General features: G+C 41.6%; 1 protein-coding gene across 4 annotated transcripts in view; it reads right to left on the minus strand.

Moving 5' to 3' along the window:
* maml3 (mastermind-like transcriptional coactivator 3) overlaps positions 1-12,417 on the minus strand; it is a 532,838-nt gene that overhangs the window by 205,061 nt on the left and 315,360 nt on the right. The window lies entirely within an intron of this gene.

Raw genomic sequence — 12,417 nt, forward strand, 5'->3', positions numbered from 1 at the left:
TCCTCAATGGTGAGGAAGGAGGGAAATCCCTATCAGGCAGCTAGTCAACAATAGCCAAATATTCCAGACACTCTCTATAGACTGTCTATTCAGTACCAGAATTCTTTTAAACAGTGTCAGTATTTAGATAAAGCTGCAGTAAATTACTCCAAACTAGTCATCTTTAGACGTGTAAGTTCTATATTCTTAAGGTTCCCAACCAACTGTTAAATTCCATTCACTACTTGCTATTAAAATTTATGAAAATTGTTTGTTTTTAATTTCTCCAGCCATACTTGCTCCTCCACTTCCTTTTCCTTACCTATCCCTCCCAGACAAGCCAGCTCACACAGCTCCTTTGTAGACCGACTCTTGAACATAGCAACTCATTCGTGAATGTAAAATTTTTGAAAATTTGGTTGTTTTAGCAAAATAAAACATTTAAAGCTTATCAGATGGCTTTACTTTATTTATACTCAGGTCCAGTGTTTCTTTAGCTAGAATTTGAGAGTGGAGGAAAATAGATCCTTAGCATTTTTTCCTTCATTGAAGTTACATCGACAAAGAAGCTGTGTTCGATTCCTGTATGCAAATATTTATTATTTACTTCTAACATCGAGAAGCCAACATTATGGAAATGCGAAAGAGCATCAAGGCAGAAAGGACACATATTAAACAGTGGCTAAGGAAATGCACAGGACGTTTACTTCTCTTTTATATAAATTATTAGATTTAATTTGCAAACCTGATTTGGGATATTTCTTTGTGATAGCTTTTATCTTTGTATTTTGGCTAAATAAGTATGGTTCAGCAGGAAGCTGAGGTATGGGACTAATGTTTAGTGGGCATTTAGAGTTAATTAGATTCCCTACAGTGTGGAAACAGACCCTTTGGCCCAACAAGTCCACACCGACCCTCCGCAGAGTAACCCACCCAGACCCATTTCCCTCTGACTAATGCATCTAACACGATGGGCAATTTAGCATGGCCAATTCACCTGACCTGTACATCTTTGGACTGTGGGAGGAAAACGGAGCACCTGGGAAAACCCACGCAGACACGGGGAGAATGTGCGAACCAAACCTGGGTCCTTGGTGCTGTGAGGCAGCAGTGCTAACCACTGAGCCACCGTGCCACCCAGTTGCATGTACTGATTTTTCAGTTGAATGAGTTGAAGAATATCCCAGCCAGGAAGAGAATCATCGAGTGCCTACAGTGTGAAAGCAGGCCATTCAGCTCATCGAGTCCACCATGACCGTCCAAACAGCATTCCACCCAGACCAATACCCGTACCCTATCCCTGTAGCGCTGCATTTCCCATGGCTAATCCACCTAGGCTGCACGTCCGTGGACACTGTGGCATTGCCAATCCACCTAACCTGCTTATCAGTGGACCGGGAGAATATGAAAACGCCACACAGACAGTCGCCCGAAGGTGGAATCAAACCCGGATCCCTGGCACTGTGAGACAGCAGTGCTGCCCACTCAGCCACTGTGCTGCCCCATTTTAAGATAACGAATGCCTTGCCTCCTTCCTTTGCCCGGCTCCTCGGTTTTCATTGAATTCTTGGTGGCAAAGTTGTGCAGCATGCAGCAGACCACTACAAGTCTTGTCATGCACATTGGCAAATACAGAATGATAGTGCAAGCAGCAAAATACCCCAAAGGATATTTTGTTGGGATAGCATTCCTCTTATTATATGCCTACATATGAGTTATACAGCACAGCCATCAGTCAAATGTTCAGGGGATAGCTCTTGTCTTCTCATCACCACCCTCCTGTTTGTTGTGGAGGTTCAAATGTTGACAAACAGCAGAATGAAACCAACCTAACTGCTGTCGTATAGCGAGCTTTGGTCTACAAGATGTGGTTATACTCAGGATCATCAAGGTGGACACCAAGGAAATGGAAAACCCAATGCTTGAGATGCATCTCAGAATGGATGTCAGGTCATTGGAGAGGCACAGTGGCTCAGTGGTTAGCACTGCTGCCTCACAGCACCACGGCCTTGGGTTCGATTCCGGCCTCGGGTGACTGCGTAGAGTTTGGTCATTCTCCCCGTGGCTGCGTGGGTTTCCTCCAGGTGCTCCGGTTTCTTCCCACACTCCAAAGATGTGCAAGTCTGGTGAATTGGCCAAAGCTAAATTGCCCATCGTGTCCAGTGCATTAGTCAGAGGGAAATGGGTCTGGATGGGTTACTCTTCAGAGGGTCGGTATGGACGTGTTGGGCCAAATGGCCTGTTTCCACACTGTAGGGAATCTAATCTAATTTACAAAGCAGTGAGCATATGGGGAACCCTGCAATTCTCATGAAGTTGTTTGCTCTGCTTGTTTCTCTCTCACAAGAGCAAATAAAGTGTAGTCAGCTCTACTTGGATACAGAGCTTCAATCATGTATCCTATGCAACAAGAAGTTGATGAGAAAAGGGCAAAATAAAATCAGACTGGTCAGGAATGTATAAAAAGACTGGAAGAGCTTTGAATAGCCCTTAAAAAAAGAGAGTAAACCTTGGTGGTTTAGAGACAGGAGCCATTATCACATGGAATATAAAAAAAAGAGACACTGAAGAAATATTTGAGTCTGTCATCAAAGCAGAAGACATAATTTGTATACCAAAAATAGAGGCCATTAGGAATGAAGAATTTGGAATAATTATTATTAGCAGACAAAAAGTATCGGAGAAACGTAAGGAGCTAAAAGCCACCAAGTCAGAATGTGATGGCTTACATGGGGTTCGAAAGGGGGTTGCTGCAGAAATAGTGGAGGCCATAGATTTTGAAAAATCCCTTACTGAACCAACCCCAGCAGGTTTGAAGTTAGCAAAAGTAATGTCACTCTTCAAGAAAGAAGGATGTAAAAAAGAATCAGGCACCAAGCTGTCAAAAAAAGATGAAATTAATGATGAAGCAGGTCTTTATAAATACCCTTCAAAGAAGTATGATCAAACAGAATCAAAATGGTTTTATGAAGATAAGCCATGTTTGAAAAATGTTTTAATTGTTTTGAAGATGTAACTAGAAGGCTAGATATTGGGGAGCCAGTGGATGCAATATCCTTGAACTTCCAAAGGCATTTAATAAGGTGCCACATAAAAACAAAGGACAGGCAGGGGCTCTTGCAGATGGGAGTAATGTGTCGCATTGGTAAATAGGCAGGAAGCACAGTGAGCATTTGTAAGGTAGCAGGCTGTATCCAGTTCAGTGCCACAATGATCAATGTGAGGTTCTCCTATATTTACAATCCATATTAATCGATCCAAGTTTGCTGACGATATAAAGCACAAGTCTGGATTCAATGCAAGGAAGCTGCATCCACTTGCCCTTCTATTTTCAAAATGTTGACAAATGAACCTAGCATGGTATTCATAAAGAAACAGCAGACTTAATAGACACTGGGAACTTTAGAGTAGGGTTAAATTTACTTAATTTAGTGGGGTGGGGGGACATGGCAATAAAATCTAGAATACAATACATTACTGGAACACTGCAGTACTGATTGACGGTACAGACCTGAGAACTGTTCTCTGCACCCCACCCTTCTCGATCCATTTGAAGGAGAACAAAAGCAAGTGACAGGAAAAATGACTTTTATGTTATCTGTCACAAAAATTCCTTTAACTAGCCCAAGGTTTTGGCAGAATCAGATACTGTGTCTACATTTCTCCAGGACCAAAACAGCATTATTCACAAGCACTGAATTATGAAAGCTCTCTGGAGGCTCTGCACATCTCTGTCATACCACTGGCACACTCCTACAGGCCTTGCAGCTTCCTTAACTTGGACTGTCATTCATTAGTTATTGCATCCAAACTAGGTTAGTTTCCTTTATAAGAGATTTTGTGCTACACTTAGATTCGTTCTTGTAAGCCTCTGCTGAAACTATATTATGGCTCTTAAAAGGATACTATTTTCTTGCAAAATTGTTTTGGCAAACCTGTAACTTGTTTGTTTGCAAACACTTACAATGATGATGCAGATTGCATTTAAACACATTACCACCTCTCTTGAAAGCGATACCATATGCCGAAAAGGAGGCGTTTCATCTCTCTCCCCCAAAACAGGTTTGCTAAATACTTCTTCATGAACACAATGCTTCTTTATTAGCTCAACAGCAAAACAAGACCAAAAATATCTGGCATGAATGGGATCTCTGATGTATGAGCTCTGCTTGCTCCTGGGTCATGTGGTCTACAAAACGCGAGGGCAGTGTTGGCCAAAGCTTTTAGTCTTTAAGATCTGCACACACAACTCTTGGGGTACCAAGGCAATGTATAAAATTTCAATCCACATTGTTATTAGTTTCTTTGTAGCTGATACTAACAGGTCATCGTAAGAGGCAACAGTCCCAAGAACCGAATTTACAGCACAGAAACAAACCCTAACCTATGCCAGGTGTTTGATGCAACTTGAGCTTCTTTCTACCCTACTTCAAAGGTAACACAATGTTAGTGCTCCTATCTCGGAGTCAGAAAACCCTGGGTTGAAGTCCCAGCTGCTCCAGAGGTGTGTTGTGACAGCTTTGAACAAGTTGATTAGAAAATACCTTTATCATACTTCATATTTTTTAATTCTTTCGTGAGACATCGGCAAGGCCATCAATTTATTGTGAGTGGCTTGCGAGGCCATTTCAGAGGACAGTAAGAGTCAATCACATCCCTGCTGTTATCACACTTTTGAAGGACCTCTTTTAAGTAAACGTTGAGCTTTCGCTCTCTCTATACATCTTCTTGGTAGCTGTAACATTGTATCTTGCACCCTGTTTTGTTACCCTGATTCACTTGTATAGTACAATCTGCCTGTAAAGCACATAAGTCAACACTTTTCACCGAACCTTGGTCCACAGGACAGTAATAAATCAAATCAAAATCAATTGTGGATCAGGGGTCACATGTAGGTCAGATCAGGTAGGAGTGACTGTAAAACTATATTAGTGAACAAAATGATTCTTTTTACACCAATGGATAATAGAGATCATAGTCATCATTGAGACTACATTTGTAATTCCAGATTTTATTCCATTGAATTTAAATTCCACCAGCTACCATAGTGGGATTGAACACATGCTCCCCCTGGGTGTTAGACCAGTCCGGTGACCTTCTGAATAGTCAGGTGTTCTGAAGAAGGGTCACTGGATTCAAAACATTAACTCTGCTTTCTCTCCAGAGACAGCACCAGGCCTGCTGAGTTTCTCCAGCAATTTCTATTTAATATCCAGTGACATTAACACGACAACATCACTCCAAACCAATATGAAGGTATCTATCAAATCCTTTTCACTCCTGTACTCATCTAGATTCCCTTTGAACATATTTGTGTTATTCACCTCACTTACTCTATGTGCTGTTAAGTTGGATATTCTAACTACTTTGGGTAAATATGTTTCTCCTAAATCCCTTATTCATTGGCAAATGTTCAGTCCCTACGTTTGAACTGTTCCCCACTGTGCCCCCTAATTTTGAAGACCTCTATTATGGCAACTCCGTCATCCTTTTCATTGCTTGAAAAATGAAAAGCTATAGCCTTGTCATTATCTCTTTATAGATTTAAACTTTCACTTCAAGTACAGTGGCTGGAAATCTTTCTCACATCTTGATCAATTCCTCCCTGTCCTTGTTTTAATATAGTCACCCCCAATGCCATGCAGAGAATTAGAAATACAAATAAAGTTACGAACAGGTTTCTTAGAGTCATAGAGATGTACAGCATAGAAACAGACCCTTTGGTCCAACCCGTCCATGCCGACCAGATATCCCAACCCAATCTAGCCCCACCTGCCAGCACCCGGCCCATATCTATTCCTATTCATACATCCATCCAGATGCCTTTTAAATGTTGTAATTGTACTAGCCTCCACCACATTCTCTGGCAGCATTCCATACACGTATCACCCTCTGTGTAAAATAGTTGCCCCTTAGGTCTCTTTTATATGTTTCCCCTCACCCTAAACCTATGCCCTCTAGTTCTGCACACCCCCACCCCAGGGAAAAGACTTTGTCTACTTATCGTATCTATGCTCTTCATGATTTTATAAACCTCTATAAGGTCACCCCTCAGTCTCCGACACTCCAGGGAAAACAGCCCCAGCCTGTTCAACCTCTCCCTATAGCTCAAATCCTCCAACCCTGGCAACATCCTTGTAAATTGTTTCTGAACCCTTTCAAGTTTCACAACATCTTTCCGATTTGAAGATCAGAACTGCACGCAATATTCCAATGGTGGCCTATTCTTAAACTGGATCAAAGGCTGATCGGCTTTTGGGAATGTGGTAAGTGAGGATGGACACCAGTACGTCAGCCACTAATTCTGCAGTAAGTGTTACTCCTCTTTGTTTATCGTCCTACAGTAGCTGTTCAATGTCAGATATCAGAGAGAAGCATTGGCTTGTTTTCGCAAAACACAACCACACGGAGTCAATTGCAAAGGATGGAGGAACCAACATCTCAAAAGAAAGCTCTGCATACTTTAAATTGTTTGGTATTGGTTTTACTGTGTGTGTGGCCGGAGATAACCCACTTGCCCTTCCGTTCACAGAGGTTCGGCTGCTTAATATCAATGGAGGGTTTTTTTTGTGTTCAAGCACCACTGTTGTACAAACTGAATGAAAATGTCTCTTTGTTATTCGTTATCTTAATAAGACATCAGCTCCTGTACAAATTAGTAACAGGAAGATCAGAGAAAGGCTTTCTTGTCCTGTTGATCAATAGGTGTTGCAATGGCACCCTTTGTGTTGTGTCATTGTGATGCTTGTTGGAGTAGGGCTTTTCCTCCGGCAGACACCTTCCCCTCCAAAACTGAGATGATTTCACCTTTTGACAAGAATTGTAGCACAGGAAAGGTGCTTTGTATATTATAAGATCATAAATGTACTCCCACCATTCTGGATTCGACCAGAAACCTAACAACAGAACACCCAATATAAACAATTACTAACATGACACTTAAAGAGCTGAGGGAGTGCACAAAAGAGCACAAGACAGTTGGTGCAGCTTTTATCTGCTAAAGGCTAGAGAAGCTGCATTGCTCAGTGCCCCTCGGATCCCAATCCATTTCCTCCCCCAAAACAACAAAAAACACCAAGGAGATGTTACTATAGCAACAGACTAAGCTCGGTACAATGCACCTCCCCCTCACTTCACTGGCTGCTACTGTGACTTCAGAGGACAGTTATTTCAGCTATGCAAAGGAAGTGACCAGTTACGCTACACTCTGCCTCTTTTTGCCTCTATTTGTTATGTTACACACAGTAAGATGACTGTTATGCATAACTATCTTATAGCTTTGCACTTCTTTAAATATCTTTTTTAAAAAACAGACAATTATGTTCTCAAAGCCAATAAGCTGCAGTTCAGTGACTGTCCACAGTTTTCAATGAATGTTTCTTTGAGGAGTAGCTAATTCCTAATTCATCCCTGGCTTTCTTCCAGAAAGTATCTGCTGGGGCCCCAGTTCTCAAGAAATGAAAAACATGCAGGATTTTTATTATCAAGAATATTTAGCAGGGAGCGGGCCACCTCTAAAATTCTGACATTTTGCTGCAATGAGCTCACACTTCAAGTATAACCTATTCCAAACCTTAGCTGCTCTCCACACACAAACCAAAAAATGTTGCAGAGATCATTTTGTCTCTTGGGCCGACATTAAAATATTCACGGAAATGTAGAAACAATCAAGTCCACATGGAGGCTGAGGAGGCATCAGCTCAGAATCTGATAGTTTCTGCTATTTTGTTTAAACAGATAAATCACTGAAATTACTGTCATTTCAAATGTCTCTTCAAGACTAAACAAATCAGCGGGACTTACGTAATCAGCCCCATTAAAATCCTCGTGTTTAATTTCTAGCTCATCTTGTAAGAAAGGAATTAAACAGCAAACACGGGAACAACTCCTCAACCTCTTCCCATATTTGATTGGAAGTGTTATCCCAGCTCATCCCAGGGACTGAGGGCTCTATTATAAAGTACACCCATACTGTCAGTGGAGTTTCTGCAGGAAACTAAACTGCTTTCACACAGATCTAACTAAATAGGTCTGCACCATCCATGCAAACAGATTTCCTGGGACAATGTTCATGTTAAGTCAGAGAAAATGCCAAATCCTGACAAAAATAGCATGATGTGTAATTCTGAAGCTCAGATGGACCTACATCTAAAATCATCTGTTCTCTTTAAGGTCATAAATACCAATTGCTGTTAGGGACATCTTCAGGTCAATCATGTGGCAACTGTATTCTGCTTAAGATTTTCCTACTTTATTGTTCAGTTCCCTATCTGTCCAAATCATGATTTGTTGTTACCTTATCAATATGACACATGAATCAATCCACATGCAAATATGACACAACCTTTGCATGAGTTAAACTTCCTAGGGTAACAGTACTGCCAGAGATACATAATTAATATTTGAGGTTGTACACTTCTTTAACACACAAGAACAAAATAAGGATTCCGAATGCAATAGGACACAGTATTTCTGTATCGGTTGGGAAGGGGAGGGGGAGCAACAATGCACTTAACATTCAGACCCACTGCTGACAATATAATTGACTGAGAGATGCTTAACATATTATCTTGTCAATCACATTTCCTTCTCCTTTCTCCCTTACGTTTCCCTTCCTGAAGGCAATGACTCATACTGAAAAACAAACGCTCTACATGAGCCAGTATCCTTTATATCTCACTCAAATAGGCCATTCTTCATATGTCATCGAGCACTGGCTTGTTATACTAGCATATTGTGCAGGGCAAGTCAGTGTGTACAATGCTGATCATTGGGGCGATCATCTGATCGGTTGTTTGTGTCCAAAGCAGTCGATCAATTACACAATCTATCCCAATTGACAGTCTCATCAGCCAATGGTGCCTGATGTTCTGAACGCTACAACTAAATTGACCCTGCCAACACACTGGATTCCCAAAGTGAAGGCAATTTTTCAGCAGAAAGATGTGGAAAGCAATCAGGACTGAGAGACTTGGCCTCTTTTCCCCTTGTTACCTCATGACATTCACTCCAATAGCAGTGTTCCTAACGTAACCCTCATATACATTCATTCAGTACATGCATCAAATCCAGATGATCAAGGATCAAAAAGACCATTAAAAAAAGGAACAGCAGTAGGCTGTTCAGCCCTTCAAGCCTGCTCCACCTTTCAATAGGATCATGACTGATCTGAAATTCCTCACGGCCACTTTCCTGTTGTTTCCCCTTGTTTCCCCTGATCAAGAACGTATGTATTCCAGCCTTAAATATTTATGCAAGAACTCTGCCCCCACAGCTCTGTGGGGCAAGGAGTTACAAAAGTTCTCAATCCTCAGAGAAGAAATTCCTCCTCAGCTCAGTCATCACTTGGTACCAGTTTATTGTGAGACAATGCCCTCTGGTCCTAGACTTTCCTGTGAGGGGGAACATCCTGTCAGCATTTACCCTGGCAAGCCCCTTAAGAATCCTGTATGTTTCAATGAGATCACTTTTCAAACTTCTAAACTCCAGTGGAGTAGTGCCTCTTTTCACATAAGACAGTCCCTCCATACCAGGGATCAACCTCACTCTTCCTTAGTTATACATTGAGTTATTAGGAAAGCATTACTACAGATTGATACAAGTTCAAAGTCAATAATGGTTAAGATGCTGATGTTTCTGTTGCTGCAGCTGGAAACTATTCCTGCGGGAGATCTAATGTCGCGTTACGCTACATTTATCTGTCTGACACAACCTCTCCGTGATATCCGTTAGCCAGCTACATCTCTAAGAGACTGAACCATCTTTCCACTGCCCTCTGGGAAAGATTCTGTATTATTGTTGCTAATTGCTATCTTCAGGTGTTTTGTAAGCTCACAACAGAACAGTGTTGGTCCTGATGAGTGGAAGGAGTAAGCACAATTCCCGGGATTAGACAGAAATAGAGCAGGCACAAGGTAGGGTTAAACCATGCAGGGTCAATTCAAGATGTGCTAACCCCGGGGTCCTTTCTAAATTCAACCCCCACCACGTCTGCCAGGATTCCACCTCTGGAGATAAGGATTTTCTACCTGAATGCATTTGTCTCCTTCAGTCAGTTACAAACTCATATATATCAGTTCAAAGGGGACTAACCCAGACATCAATTAATCTTCGAACACAATTAAGTTCTGAACACAGGCAACAATTTCAAGCTGGAAGGATGAAAAGCAACTGAATCAAGAGAGTTTAGTATTTTGGCTGCACTTCCCACTGGGGAATAGAATGTTTTAAAGTCCCAGCTCATCTGAAACAAAACTTGAATTCACAATAAACAAGCTCAAGTGATATATAAAACAATGCTGCTTTGTTACCTACGTGTCCCTAATACAATAACAGTGACGTCATTTCACAAAGTACTTCACCGACTGTAAAGCAGTTCCAAACATTCAGTAGTTGTGAAAAGTGCGATATAAAAGCAAGTTTTTCTTCACTTGATGCAATCAAGCATTGATGCTGTCACACCTCCCTTTCCCACTCAATAGAATTCTGCAATGATGGAGTTTCTAAAGTTAGAAACACAAACCAATGCAATGCTGAGTTGAACCATAAATTCTAGACCAACTAAGCTATACTAACAAATGTGCTAATCTAAAGCGTGGTTCAAAACTGAACAGGGAGCCACTCGAGAATTTTGACTCAAGTTATGTTGACAACATGCATATATAACCAGCCAAATATCATCTATTCATTCTTGTTATGCTTCTTCCATCAATTTAAGTGTCGCATTCCTTAGTTCTACACCAAGTGTCATACAAATGCACATGACAAATAAAATTAAAACAACATAATAAGGGTAGGGCATTTAGTCTCTCAATACTGTTCCACTATTTAATTTGATCATGGTTGATCACCATATACATGCTTTTGCTTCATATCCCTTAATGCTAACCTAACAAAAATCTAATCAGTTTTGACAATTTCAGATTACCCAACCTCAAAGGTTTGTTATTGCAGAGATCCAGAATTCTATTCTGCTGGGTGATGAGGTTCTACCTAACATCATCTCTCAATTGTAAGGTTATGATTCTTGTTCTGAACTGACCACCATCCAGCAGAGGAAATAGTTTCTTCTGGAAAGTCAATGAGAAAAATATGTTTCTGGGGAATGCTATTCTCCTTTTATCTACTTCCTAGTTCCACTAAGTATTCTCTTGGTGAGGTTGCATCTCCCACTTTTGTTGAGAAACACACAAATTATCAAATCAGAACAACTTATATTTTTCATGGTGTTTGCCCCTGACTGCCCTTGTGGTAACGAGGTGACTGAGGCATGTGGAGCTCTTCCATCTGAGCAGAGCCGCTAATAAACAGGGTTCATTCCTGGTGCCAAGCCCTGAAACCTCCCTCTGCTCCTTAGCATCATACACAGGGGTCTCTGTCAGAAATGCCCTCTGTACTATTCCTCTCTGTCTGGAGGAGTTTCCTGTATGGGCTTCTTTTGCACACCGTCCATTTCCCCACCCTCATTGGCCAGCCGGAAATGACATCAGTCCTGCCATCCAGAGGAGGCATGTGCATGAGGTGCAGAGCGGTCCATTTGGAATTCTCGCCTTTGCTGCTTTGAAAACTGGCATGGAAAATATTTAATGTTGGAAGTTCTGTAAAATCCACTGCTCATTTGATACACATCAATGTGTGGGTTTGCAACCCCTTTTTCATGATAAGAACAAAGAAAATTTACAGCCCAGAAACAGGCCCTTCGGCCCTCCAAGCATGAGCGGATCCAAATCCACTGTCTAAACCTGTCGCCCAATTCCTAAGCAACTGTATCCCACTGACTCATGATCTGTCCAGACGCACCTTAAGTGGATCTACCGTGCCTGCCTCTACTACGTCTACTGGCAACGTGTTCCAGGTACCTACAACCCTCTGTGTGAAGTACTTACCGCGTGTATCCCCCTTACACCTTTCACCTCTCACCTTGAAAGCGTGACCTCTCATTATTGAATCCTTCACCCTGGGAAAAAACTTCTCTCTTATCTACCCTGTCTATACCTTCATGATTTTGTAGACCTCAATCAGGTCTCCCCTCGATCTCCTTTTTTCTAATGAGAACAATCCTAACCTACTCAATCTCCCTTCATAGCTAGCACCTTCCATACCAGGCAACATCCTTGTAAACCTTCTCTGCACCCTCTCCAAAGCGTCCACATCCTTTTGGTAATGTGGTGACCAGTACTGTATACAGTATTCTAAATGCAGCCAAACCAATGTCTTGCATAATTTTAACATGACCTGCCAGCTCTTATACTCAATATCCCGTCCAATGAAGGCAAGTATACTAGATGCCTTCTTGACCTCTGTATCCACCTGTGCAGCAACCTTCAAGATACAATGGATCTGAACTCCCAGACCTCTCTGCTCACCAACTTTTCCCAAGTCTCTTCCATTTACTGTATAATTCGCTCTAGAATTAGCCTTCCCAAGATGCATCACCTC

This window comes from Chiloscyllium punctatum, chromosome 14 (assembly GCF_047496795.1).
Source record: "Chiloscyllium punctatum isolate Juve2018m chromosome 14, sChiPun1.3, whole genome shotgun sequence".
In the NCBI taxonomy this organism is placed as follows: Eukaryota; Metazoa; Chordata; class Chondrichthyes; order Orectolobiformes; family Hemiscylliidae; genus Chiloscyllium; species Chiloscyllium punctatum.